This window comes from Pseudophryne corroboree, chromosome 5 (assembly GCF_028390025.1).
Source record: "Pseudophryne corroboree isolate aPseCor3 chromosome 5, aPseCor3.hap2, whole genome shotgun sequence".
NCBI lineage: Eukaryota > Metazoa > Chordata > Amphibia > Anura > Myobatrachidae > Pseudophryne > Pseudophryne corroboree.
The window spans coordinates 137,580,249-137,594,530 of NC_086448.1; the positions used below are offsets into that span (position 1 = coordinate 137,580,249).

At 45.8% G+C, this 14,282-nt stretch overlaps 1 long non-coding RNA gene across 1 annotated transcript; it reads right to left on the reverse strand.

The window, feature by feature from the left end:
* Positions 1 to 285: 285 nt before the first annotated feature.
* LOC134928860 (uncharacterized) lies at positions 286 to 13,702 on the reverse strand. The gene is made up of 3 exons (XR_010178075.1): positions 13,516 to 13,702; positions 2,310 to 2,543; positions 286 to 564 (listed from the first exon to the last, which is right to left on the reverse strand). It is a non-coding gene; the product is annotated as an uncharacterized LOC134928860 (long non-coding RNA).
* Positions 13,703 to 14,282: the final 580 nt, after the last annotated feature.

The window sequence follows — 14,282 nt, forward strand, 5'->3', positions numbered from 1 at the left end:
TCTTCCGGGGGTGCGGGGGGCTACCCCAAAAAAACGGGAGCCTCCTGCAGCTTCCGGGAGAGTAGGTAAGTATGTTTTATGCTGGTAATGACGAAAGCTGTAGTGCAGTTAGTAGAACACTCTGGGAGTTGTAGTTCCACAACATTTGAAGACTTCACCAATTTCCTTGCCATATACATTGTACAATATTTGTCTCCATTACTTTGTCATTAAAAAAAATATATATTGTTAGTTCCAGTCATTATGTTAGAAAGATTTTGTTTATTTCCAAGAGGCTGTTCCAGCACTGTGCCTCGCTGTGTGCTAATTGTAATGTTTTTGGCATACTTCCTTTTTAAGGGTTGGTCTGTTTTTGTGCTGCATCTGTGTTTACGTTACCAATGTGATCAGTCAGAAGACTGATCTGGGCTCTTTCAGCTCCCTTCAAGACTAGTCCTTGAGGAGATCAACCTTACCATACATATCTAAGATCAGCTGTTCCCATGAGTCCACCCTGGTCATTTTCTGCATTTCGCTGACATCCTGACATGGAGAGACAGGCTCTGTAGTCCACAGATATGAAGTCTGAAAAAAGTGTGAATTCAAAAGGTTGTTGATAAATTGTTCTGTAAGGCCTTCACAATTAATTTCTGTCAGTAGATAGTAAAATGGTAAAGGCTGTTCCAAGAACAACAGTTCCTGCAAAAGGGTAGGCCACAATACACTGACAGACTGGATTTAATCTCACTCAGTTCAGTATTAAGTGTTATATAAAATTGTACAGCTGGTGTTGAAGAGGAGTATTGTTCCCACTCAATTTTATAGAACACTAATCTGAATCCCTACAACGTATAATGCAGCTTGTATGGGGAAAGCTGAATGATTTAAAAGCTAACACATAACAATGATATGCTGAGGAATAACAAGCCAGGACACTTATGGAACTCCGCAGTAACAAACCGCAGTGGTTCAGTAACAGATTATTATGTGCACGGATTCTGGAATATATATCACATGAGCAATCTCCAAAATGTATTCTACAAATACTCATTCTGCAAATGCACAGAGACTTCATGGAACCAGAAATACATTGCTTTGATAGTGAAGGGAATTGTTTTAAACACAAAACATAATAACCATAAATTCAATATAAGGTGGGATTCTGCTTCAGTTTGTATGAAAAGCCAATTTTACATGGAGTAGAAGACTAGAAGATTATACTGTATTTATCCTGTTACTGCTAATATAGGGGGTAATTCCGAGTTGTTCGCTAGCAGAAAATGTTCGCTGTGCAGCCATGATGAAAAAAAAGGCACTTCTGCACATGCGTATGTGGCGCAATGCGCACGCGCGACGTACTTTCACAACGGCCGATGTAGTTTCACACAAGGTCTAGCGAAACTTTTCAGTCGCACTGGTGGCCGCAGAGTGATTGACATGAAGTGGGCGTTTCTGGGTGGCAACTGACCGTTTTCAGGGAGTGTTCGAAAAAATGCAGGCGTGCCAGGAAAAACGCAGGCGTGGCTGGGCGAACGCAGGGCGTATTCGTGACGTCAAAAAAGGAACTGAACAGTCTGAAGTGATCGCAAGCACTGAGTAGGTCTGAAGCTACTCTGAAACTGCACAAAATTATTTTGTAGCCGCTCTGCGATCCTTTCGTTCGTATTTCTGCTAAGCTAAAATACACTCCCAGTGGGAGGCGGCATAGCGTTTGCACGGCTGCTAAAAACAGCTAGCGCACGAACAACTCGGAATGACCCCCTAAGTCATAATTGGCGTCAGCATAGTGCTGCCGACGGTGTTACCGTCGACATATTCATAATGACTGCATCCCTTAGGGGCTATACTTATGATTAATACTGAGGAGACACCAGTGATGAAGATTTACTATAATATGTGAGTGGCGAGGATACTTGCATAGACGTCTGTAAAATATATCCTTAGCTTTGGCATTGTATGAGACTGACAAAGATAACAATATATGTCACCCGAGTGTCCACTTTTAAAGACACCTCATTCATATCAGACTGACAGTCTGCTTTATTCCCCAACAGTTTAGAGTTGTGAGTATAGAGCCATCTATTATTTATTAAAATTTTATCTTTTAACATTTAATTTTACAAACCAATATGTTCCGTTGCCCCATACAATTGGATTAAGTGGGTCATTCCAAGTTGATCACACGTAGCAACTTTTTGCTGCTCATGCGATCAACTAGACGCCGCCTATGGGGAAGTGTATTTTAGCATAGCAGGGCTGCGATCGCTTGTGCAGCCCTGCTATTTAAAAAAAGTTTTGTGCTGAACAAGACTAGCCCTGTAGTTACTTACCCTGTGCGATGGATCCAGCGACGAAGGTCCCGGAATTGACGTCAGGCAACTGCCCTCCAAACGCCTGGACATGCCTGCGTTCGGATCTCCAAGCCCGGAAAACGGAAAGTATCCACCCCGGAACGCCTCCTTGCTGTCAATCTTCTTTCGATCGCGCTAGCGATGCGCATTGAACTGCAGCGTGCGAATGGGTCGGAATGATCCCCTTAATCAGTATTTAGTGGTCCCGTCACCCTGCAGCATGGAGAATGTACATTTAGTCCCTGATGATGGTACAGTACACAATTCTCTGTGCAGTTCATCGTGAAAATGCATTCCCACAGTGGATACCCATGTGCCCTTTGTTAAAAAAATAAATAAAAAAATTAAGGAAAAATGGCGCTGAAAGATTTTGTATTTAGCAGGTATGTGTTTATTTATACAATATAATTAAATCCATTCACAGAACAGCCGCCTAATTTCTTGAGTTAAATCTGGCAACATAAACAACTTGTCTTCATAAATTAGCATATATACACAGGGGGGTGTTTTACTTGCTCTGTTGCTGCTGGGCTTCAGTCAAAGTATGGTAAACAGATCACTACAGTAAGTTACAGGGATCACAGATTCCTCTGCCAAATGCAAGGTGCGTACAGAGGAACTATTCGCAACTTTTACAGAAAGGGTGATACTGAGTCATGAGGCCTGCAAGTTCTATTTTGGTCATTGGCCATACACCTGTATTCTATAGGGACAAATGAGCTTTGGGTCCAGATTCTGTTTTAGTATGATCCTTTATCATCAGGCTTTACTGTAGACAAATCACATGGCCCTATGTGGGCACTGCTGTTATGTAGTGTTAGGACTGCTGATATTGGAGAAGCCTTGGCGAGGCTCAGCAGCTAAACATGTCTTTGCAAACGCATGCGACCAATTTCTCTGAAATTCTATTACCAGATAGGTTCAGGTATGGTTACAGGTAATTTTTTAGTGTGCTGGGGGGATACCAGGGGGAAAAAGTCCCCCCCTCTCTGTCTGCTGTTTGTCTGTGACCCCTCCCCCTATCTAGCACCTGATATATAATTATCTCCAGGAATGACCGAGCAACTGACAATGTTTGTCTGTTATACAGCGGTCAGCGGTAGTGGACAGGTGAGAAGCCTTACTTTGAGGCGATCGCCCCACCTCCGGTATCTGCCACTGATGCATATATACATACAGTATAACTCTCCATACAGGCGTATATAAGCATTAAGTACCATACACGCAGTTCATAATTTAATGCTTGAGCAATCACTGCGAACTAGTCTTGCATTTAAATCTGCATCAGCCCCTAGAACTGCATTTGCACATTATTTATACATGCAATATTATAATTTTTCCATGTAATGCTGCATGACATGCAATATTATAATTTTTCCATGTAATGCTACATGTAATGACCACTGCCAGTCATTACATGTATAACGGTATACATGAGTTTACAGGGACAGACTGGGGGTCTTAGACAACCCTGGTAGTCTCCTGTATGCATGACAAGGGGGCATGATCAAGACTTAAGTGGGCATGTCATGAGTCACAAGGCCTTGCAGGACCCCCCTGTCTCTCTTTAGGCCAGGTGGCCAAGCAGAATGCCTGGAGGCAGAGCTGCTCGGCCAGCCCCAGTCTCTGTGTGCGTCATGTGGGATGACTGGCCAATCAGGCCATCGGCCCTTTTGCCATGGATAGTCCAGCCCTGTGAGTTTGTTATTTATACATTATCATCAAACTTACTTTTATGTACTCGTCTTGTTATAACTTATTATTTTGAATTTTAAAGATTGTTTTTGTGTTTTAAGGATTAATGCAACATATGTACAGTATAAGCTTGCATATTTTTACAGATAACTTGTTTTTTTATTTCATAAGCATGTAAATGTCTAAGGGAAAGTAAGCAAAACACATCATTCTTGACAAACAGAAAACCAACACAATACAGACACCGTGGAAACAGAGATCTTCCACTTGGATGCATTTGGAAATACAGTGAATATGTATGTTTGCAGTATATTTACATAGGTGTGAATAAGTACTGTATATTATTATGCAAAATATGTGCACAGCTGTATTTTCACTTGGAAGGGGAGCTGCTAAAAATATATTCAAGTACATGTGACAATCACAGTTATTTATCCTGGTGTAAAATCACAATTTTATGGACAATTCTCTGCCATATAGCCATAAAAAATTGTTCCACAATATCCAATTAATGAAATCATATAAATGTGTTGTACAGTATATACTGTATATTGTATATATATTGTACAGTATGCTAAAATATGCTCAGGAGTCTGTTCAGTTATGTCTCGGTTGCCACAGTATATAGATACTGTATGTCTGCAGGGGCATGGGTCGACTCAACTTAGGTCGACAGTCATTAGGTCGACCATGGAAGGTCGACATGCATTAGGTCGACAGGGACAATAGGTCGACATGGTCATTAGGTCGACATGTACTAAGTCAACAGGTCAAAAGGTCGACATTTTTTTAAAACTTTTTTGGGCGTCGTTTTCTTTGTAAAGTGACGGGGTACCCCAATCAGTGCACCGTGTCCACTCGCACCGTTCCAATCGTAGTCCACGTGGATCATTAAGTATGAAAAAATCCAAAAACTTAAAGAAAGAAAAAGTGAAAAACTCATGTCGACCTTCTGACCTGTTGACCTAGTACACATCAACCTAATGATTATGTCGACCTATTGACCATGTCGACCTAATGCATGTCGACCTTCAGTGGTCAACCTAATGACTGTTGACCTAAGCTGTGTCGACCTAACAACCGTATCCCGTCTGCAGATCAGAGTGTTGAGGCAGCTAGTAATGTCTGTGCTGCTTTATAAATTCCAGACATTTTTTATTTTCTAAAACTGCAGAAGTGTGTGATTGCTTCAACTATATCTGTAGGCTACAGAACATTGGGGTCACAGCATGAGAAACTGTTATTCATTAATGTATCATTAAATTAAGAACGTGTTGGTGAGCTGCTTATTTTTGATAGTATTTTTTTTCTTTCTTAAGGTGCATACACACTGGGCAAAAACCCAGCCCAGCATGTATGCACAGCGATGATCGTGGACATCGCTGGCAGGAAAATAGCTCAGTGCATACACACTAAGCTATTTTCCCTGAGCCAGCGCTGTTCACGGGGGTGGAGCACTTTACAAACAGCACGACGGACGGCGGCAGCTTGCGATGATGCGGGAGCAGTGCCGTAACTAGACAATTTAGCGCTGTGTGCAAGAAATGGCATTGGCGCCCTCCCCCCATAAAGTAAACCGGCGGCAGTGCGCACCATAGGCGCGCGCAAAATATATAGGGGCGTGGCCACAAAATAATACCAATTCATATAATGGCGCACAGTAGTCTCCATTATTCAAATTACGCCGCACGGTAGCGCCACTACACCAGGTAGAGCCCCTTTTTACACATTACGGCAGACAGCGTCCTCTTTTTACACATTACGGCAGACAGCGTCCCCCTTTTTAGACATTACGGCAAACAGCGTCCCCCTTTTTACACATTATGGCAGACAGCGCCCCCTTTTTACACATTACGGCAGACAGCGTCCCCTTTTTACACATTACGGCAGACAGCGTCCCCCTTTTTAGACATCACGGCAGACATCGTCCCCCTTTTTACACATTACGGCAGACAGCATCCCCTTTTTACACATTACGGCAGACAGTCCCCCTTTTTACACATTACGGCAGACAGCGTCCCCTTTTTACACATTATGGCAGACAGCGTCCCCATTTTATACATTACGGCAGACAGAGTCCCCTTTTTTACACATTATGGCAGACAGATTCCCCTTTTTACACATTATAGGGTGGGATGTACTAAGCTAGTCCACAGCGCTAAATGGCCTATTACCGCTCCGGGCACTCTTCTCCATGCTTACCTACCTCTCCAGGCGCCCGGCGCTGCCTTTCTCTTATAACGTTATCTCTGCTAATCACTGCCGGTGAACAGTAGCCCCGCCACTCCTCCATTGCAGCCACTCCGGGCTCGGCGCATATGGAGCCAGAGGAGGACCTGATAGCCACCGCTCGTGTGCCAGGGAGTACATGGACGGCGGTGCCACGGGAGAAGGGGCGGGCCGCGGGAGCATTAGACAGGGACGGCCCGGCCAGTGGGAGCGCAGCGGGAATATGCGCTCTAACTAGGTGTGCGCTGTGGGCAATGCCCCTTCTGCACACACATAGTTACGGCGCTGGCAGGGAGCGAGGCATTTGATGGCGGCCAGTGGTGGTGGATGTGGATGGTGCGCCCACGGCACCATCTGCCCATACCTAGTTACGGCCCTGGGGTGTCAGGGAGAAATGGATGAGAGGGGAGAGAGATAGTATTATGAAGAGAAAGAGAGAAAGGCAAGGTCAGTCAGAGAGAGAAGGAAAGGGGGGAAGCCAGCATTAGAGTTACCCTACTCACTACAGCACATCCACAAGTCTCTCATGGGGGCGGGCTCTTCACGGCATTAAGCCCCGCCCCCTATATACCCGCAAATCACGGCGCTCCCCTCCCCTCCTACATACTCAGTGTCTGCCTGCAGCAACAGCTGCCGCTGGGATGGGGGGGACCATGATAGCAGTTGGACCCCCACCCCCTTTTCCCAGCTTGTGTGAGAGAGGGGAGGGACGGGTCAGCCCCCAGCAGCCAGCTGAACAGGAAGCACAAAACGTCCCATACTCCCTGATTGTACCCGGGGGAGGATAGGGAAGGGGATAGAAAGGTCCTCTCCTCCGGCGGACCGGACGGCTACCTCACCTCCTCCCTGATTGTGACGGCCAGTACGTCGCCTGTCAAGTACCAATGAGTCAGGCCGACTCATTAGTACTTGGCTGTCTTGCATAATGCCGCGGGCACTTCATTGTAGCTTGTTCTGCCCCCACTGTCTCTGTTGCAGCGCGATCGGAGCTGGGCTGAGAGCTCCGATCACAGCTAGCAACCAGAGCGGAGCCGCCGAGCACCTGTCAGCCACACCACAAACCAACCATCTGCCCGCATCGTCAGTGAAAGAGGGAGGGAGTCGGGACTCCGGCACTCCTCTCCTCGGGCTGCACTGTAGCTACAGTAAATGACGGCGCTGGCTGGTGGGTGGTAGTGTAGCGTAGCCCGGCGGGTGCCTGCAGAGATTTTTCTGCCTCACAGCGCATTGCGCTGTGTGCAAAGACCCTCTCGCCCATAGCTAGTTACGGCTCTGTGCGGGAGCATGCATCAGCGGTCACCACTCATCGCTAGCCCATGCACACTGGATGAGTTTGAACATGTGCATGTCTCCGGGAACATGGCATCTGCGCCTTGTTCCTGGGGACCTCTCCAATGCACACTGCACCATTTTCCTGGTGATTTCTGTTTCTCTGCATGGAACTCAGAGATGGCAGAGAGGTAAGTATATTATATGGGTGCAGGGTGTGCAGTGTGGGCCCCCTACACACCCTGCATTATCAATAAACTAATGCTCTTTAAATATAATATTACATATCAGTGGTCGAAGTGGAAATTTTGAAGTGGGGGTATGCAAAAGTAAAGGACGTAATTATGCGCACGCCTTCGCTCCAGAAAAGGGGGCGTGGTAACCCCCAAAAGGGAGCGTGGTCACCCAAAAGGGCTCGTGTCCTGTGTAGTAGAACCCCTTATACTATCTAGTACTGGTGCCCCTTTCACATTATAGCACACGGTACAAGCCGAAATTCACATTATAGCACACGGTACGAGCCGAAATTCACATTATAGCACACGGTACGAGCCAAAATTCACATTGTAGCACACGGTACGAGCCGAAACTCACATTGTAGCACACAGTACGAGCCGAAACTCACCTTGTAGCACACTGAATGAGCCGACATTCACATTGTAGCACACGGTACGAGCCGAAACTCACATTGTAGCACACAGTACGAGCCGAAACTCACCTTGTAGCACACTGAATGTGCCGAAATTCACATTATAGCACACACTGAATGAGCCGAAATTCACATTGTAGCACACTGAATGAGCCAAAATTTACATTATAGCACACTGAATGAGCCTAAATTCACATTATAGCACACTGAATGATCCAAAATTCACATTGTAGCACACTGAATGAGCCGAAATTCACATTGTAGCACACTGAATGAGCCGAAATTCACATTGTAGCACACTGAATGAGCCGACATTCACATTGTAGCACACTGAATGAGCCGAAATTCACATTGTAGCACAGTGAATGAGCCAAAACTCACATTGTAGCACACTGAATGAGCCAAAATTCACATTATAGCACACTGAATGAGCCGAAATTCACATTATAGCACACTGAATGAGCCGAAATTCACATTATAGCACACTGAATGAGCTGAAATTGTGACAGCAGGGACAGCCAGAGTGACAACAGGGAGAGAGAGAGTGACGACAGGGAGAGAGAGTGACGACAGTGACGACAGGGAGAGAGAGTGATGACAGTGACGACAGGGAGAGTGACGACAGGGAGAGAGTGACGACAGGGAGAGAGAGTGACAACAGTGACAGCAGGGAGAGAGAGAGTGATGACAGTGACAGCTGGGAGAGAGAGAGTGACGACAGTGACAGCTGGGGGAGAGAGAGTGACAGTAGGGACAGGGAAGGTAACGACAGGGAGAGAGGTGACAGCAGGGAACATTACCTCATTTGTTGCTGGTGGATGGCAGCAGTGAGCGGTGGGCTGCTGGCGGCGGTGAGCGTCGGGCTGCTGGCGGCGGTGAGCGGCGGGCGGCAGTGAGAGGCTGTGAGCTAATACAGCGCTCTACACAGCCGCCGGCCACCGCGCAGGGACGGGGAGCAACATGTGCCACAGGATGGCCACTTCCCTCGCCTCCTGCTGCACTTTCAGTTCCGCATTTCCGGGTCAGTGGAAGAAGTGGCGGTATACCATACCGCCGTATACCGCCCCACTTCGACCACTGTTACATATAATATATGGGCCTAGAGAGTGATAAATTGCATAGTGATAAAGTACCAGCCAATCAGCTCCTAACTGCCATGTTACAGGTTGTGTTTGGAAATGACAGTTAGGAGCTAATTGGTTGGTACTTTATCACTATGCAATTTATCACTCTCCAAGGTTTAATAAATATGGGCCATGATTCTTACCACCCTAAAGTTATTCTTTAATCTGGGATCACCATCCATTTTCCAATCACTGGGTGACAGTGAGTTAATACAGTTTTGCACCTCTTTTTTCTTTGTCCTACATACACGATTGCATAGATGAGAAGAGAGTGTTGGAGAAATTTCAGGACAAGGTTTAACACCATAAAGAGATAATAGAACTTTGTTGGACTATCACTGGCATCATGTGACTTCACCGTTTTTTTCAACAGAATTCAGTTTATAAGTGTATATTAAGTGGTTCCGTTCTTGGTTTAGGTTGGGCAGGCTTTGGTTAAGTACCTTAAAGTTTGCCATTTGTCTTTTTTGTGTCCCACAAAAATACTCTACCCACCTCAAACTAGGATACAAACAAAAAAATTCTTAGTCTAATTCAACCTTTGAGGTGATCACCCTTACTATAAGAATCTTATTAACCATACTGGTGTCTCAAATCTTCAATATGTCATATTTATTGTATGATTACTGCTGCTTATAGAAATTCAGCACATCTTTCAGACAAATTGATGGTTTTTCTGTGTTTCTGAAAAATATACCTTTTACCGCATGTCCAATGGGGCTGTAATTTTTAAGTATCAAATAAACAAGCCCGGTCCACTTCAGCTGTAGTTTTGAAAGTGCTGCACGATATAAACATCTGGAGTGTTATACTAAAGTATTAATGCATTTTGCATCAATGAAATTGTACAAAGTTCTGTGTATAGATGGCAAACATTCAATCAACTGTTTTTCTGCCAAACCTAATAAATAACTGAGATCAGCTTAAGCATTAAAAGCATCCTCAAAATGAAGTTTAAAACAAAATCAGATATACGTCTAAGTTGCCAATTGTACAAATATTGGTGGATTTATTTATGAAAAGTAGTCACTCACGGCTATTCCTATAGTGATGAATTGGAAAAGTAAAGATTGCATTTCAAAATGTAATATTATCGTACCAGGTATTTCTGTTTCTCTCTGAACTCTTACTACTAATGGGTCTAGGAGAACGATAAGAACCATAAAATATGTTTGTTTTGCTGTCAAAAAGAAAAAGATCGGTCTCTACAAAACCATTTTCACTACAGAAAATTTAGAACACAAGAAATTAACCTTCTTTATTTGTAGAGCCATAGCCGGTGCATTTGTAGGTAATAGCTCAACTTAATCAAATGCATAAAAAATGGACAATTTAACATGTACAGCTGGTTTACTTAACTTGATCTCCTGTGTGTGGTCATAGGGGGGTGATTCAGACCTAATCGCTGGGCTGCTAACTTTGCTGTCCTACGTTCAGATAGTCGCCACCTCCAGGGGGAGTGTAAATGCAAGTGTGCGATCGCATGTGTATGCCGAGCTGCTAACATCCACTGTGTCCAGTCTCTGCGCAGCCCAGGACTTACTCCTACAGGCTGATCGGGGCCGGAGGTGACGTCAGACACTCTCCCCGAAAACATTTGGGAACGCCTGCATTTTTCTGGACACTCCCAGTAAACGGTCAGTTACCACCCACAAGTGGCCTCTTCCTGTCAATCAACTTGCGAACGCCCTTGCGATCAGATTTTTTTCACTATCCTGCGACCAGGAGGCCCTTTGTTGTTGTCCGGCGCGCGCGGTGCATACGCATGCGCAGTTAGGACCTAATCACCCGCTGTGCAAAAATGCACAGTGCTGTATGAATCAGGCCCATTGGCCCTCATTTCGAGTTGTTCGCTCGCTAGCTGCTTTTAGCAGCATTGCACACGCTAGGCCGCTGCCCTCTGGGAGTGTATCTTAGCTTAGCAGAATAGCGAACGAAAGATTAGTAGAATTGCGAATAAATAATTCTTAGCAGTTTCTGAGTAGCTTGAGACTTACTCCTACACTGCGATCAGCTCAGCCCGTTTCGTTCTCCTGGTTTGACGTCACAAACACGCCCTGCGTTCGGCCAGCCACTCCTCCGTTTCTCCAGCCACTCCCGCGTTTTATCCTGGCACGCCTGCGTTTTTCCGCACACTCAGAGAAAACGGTCAGTTTCCACTCAGAAACACCCACTTCCTGTCAATCACACTCCGATCACTTCGACGATGAAAATTCTTCGTTCGGACGTGAGTAAATCTACTAAGTTTTGTGCTAAAATACTTAGCGCATGCGTGCTGCGTACCATGCGCATGTGCATTTTTGCCTTAATCGCTCCGTTGCGAAAATCGGCAACGAGCGAACAACTCGGAATGACCCCCATTGTGCAGATCTGTAGAGACCTCCTTAATGGCTAAACCTCCAAGGGAGTTTATTGTATTTTAGATTTAACTCCCTTCTTCTTTCACGTGCAGAATTAGTTCAGCGGCTCTGGAATGTACTCTTAAAAAAAAATTATTTTTGTTTATTTATTGATTTTCAAAGAAATTAATTCAAATCAAGCTCATACAGTATTATGCTTTATGTTTATAGAAATAATTTGGAATACACATACCTCCAGCTGTTTTGCCTTGGTGGGATGGCCAAGTTTTTCAGATGTCTGAACTGCGGGGCCTATTGTGGTGTGTAGCCACAGTAAACTGCATTGTGGTTAGGACTGATTGGAGGCTTTGCCAAATATGTGGAGTGGAGGGCTTATTTTGAAATATTGGGAGTTGATAATTATGCTCTATATGGTTTCTTAGCAGTGACATGGGGTGAGGTCAATGGCTGGGGAGGCACTGGCTAGTTTCAGAGCCAGATTTATCCCATATACCACCCTATATATAGTCCATCCCATCTGCAAGCAGCACAGCAATATGCAGCAATCACAGGGCTTAGGTGGTCATTCCAAGTTGTTCGTTCGCTAGCAATTTTTAACAGCCATGCAAACGCTATGCCACCTCCCACTGGGAGTGTATTTTAGCTTAGCAGAAGTGCGAATGAAAGGATCGCAGAGCGGCTACAAAGTTTTTTTGTGCAGTTTTAGAGTAGCTCAATACCTACTCAGCGCTTGCGATCACTTCAGACTGTTCAGTTCCTGTTTTGAGACGTCACAAACACGCCCTGCGTTCGCCCAGCCACGCCTTCGTTTTTCCTGGCACGCCTGCGTTTTTTCGAACACTCCCTGAAAACGTTCAGTTGACACCCAGAAACGCCCACTTCATGTAATCACTCTGCGGCCAGCAGTGCAATTGAAAAGCTTCGCTAGACCCTGTGTAAAAAACCATTGTTCATTGTAATAGTACGTTGTGCGTGCGCATTGCGCCGCATACGCATAAGTGCCATTTTTTGCCACATCACTGCACAGCGAACGAATGCAGCTAGCGAACAACTCTGAATGACCACCTTAATTCTGTAGCAGTTGTAAAACTGCTAAATTTGCTGACGGATGTTTTTCAGCCGTCAGCAATTTCTGTGCAGGTGCAAAGTCCCCAGTGCATGTGGACTTTCACATTGCGATCGCATACCGGAAGGATGCAAACTCAGTTTAAGTGATAGGCTGCGGGTATTCAGTGGGTGGCGACGCAGCGTTGTGGGGGAGGAGAGAAGGAAACGCAGGCATGTTATGGCCGGTTTTGGGGCTGCCCAATTAGGGGCTGCCTGTGTTTCCTGCGATAAGAAACATGGCGGTGGTGCGCAGAGGGCTTCCACAAACTGCCAATTTCTGCGATGCGATCGTAATTGATTTGCAATCGCATTGCTGGGCGGCAATTAGCATGCTGAACTGCCTTGCCCTGTGCTGGGCGGCCCTCAGCATGTGAGTGTAAGCAGTAGCAGTTTTGCTTTGGCATGGGTTAACATAGGGTAACACATGGCAAGGGGGGCAGAGATTAACACATGGCATAGGGGGCACAGGGTAACATGGCACAGGGTAATGCATGGTACATTGGGGCACAAGTTAATACATTGCACTGGGGACACAGGGTAACACATGGCACAGGGGAAGGGGGGCTTAGGATAACACCCGGCCCAGGGTAACATAGGGTAACACATGGCAAGGAGAGTACAGGGGGGCACTGGTTAACACATGGCCTAGGGGGCACAGGGTAACACATGGCATTGGGAGGAATAGGATAACACATGGTACTGGGGGGGCACTGTATGGAGTGAGAGGAGGAAGGGAAGGATGGGCAGAGTACCTTGTAGTATTCGGTTGCTGGGTTACACCATGCACTGCAGGAGTACTGGGAGCACATACTGCTGTGTCAGGCTCCCAGTGGATCCTCAGCTGCTGCAGCTGCTGCTGCTCCTGGGTCCTTGGCTGCTGCTGCTCCTGGGTTCTCCCCCACTGACAATGGTGCTGGGCTGTCCCCAGGGCTGGCTCTTCCATCGGCAGCATGAGAAGGGGGCGGGGAGCATGGGGGGAGAGAGGCTGCTGTGACTGTGCAGCCAGGAAGGGAAGTGAAAGCACAGGCTACACCCCCTCCTGAGGCAGATCTAATAGAGCCTCACTGGCTCCGTTTTCTATACAGCATTATTGGCTGCCCCCCCCCCGCTCCAGGCACAGTCTGACATATGGAGAGGAGGCAGAGCTGCTCACTGCTTCTGCCTGGATTCTCCCTGACTCCTCCCTCTGCAGAAACTGTGACAATCAGTAGAATACTACAAAGAAGATATATGTAAGTTAGTAGTATCTTGTTTGCATTATTCTATTAATTGTTATAGTCAAAACTATAATAGTAGTATGACAGGGGAGGTGACTGCACATCCCTGTTTCTTAGTACATATCTATTAATAGTGAATATTGCATCACTGGAAGGCAAATGATAGAAAATGCATCAATAAAAAGTTTCTAGAGTCATAGGGGTATTTTACTAAAGTGCAGGTTTATAGATGTTGCCCATAGCAACCAATCAAATTCTACTTATCATTTATCGAGCACCTTCTTGAAGATAATAGCTAGAAT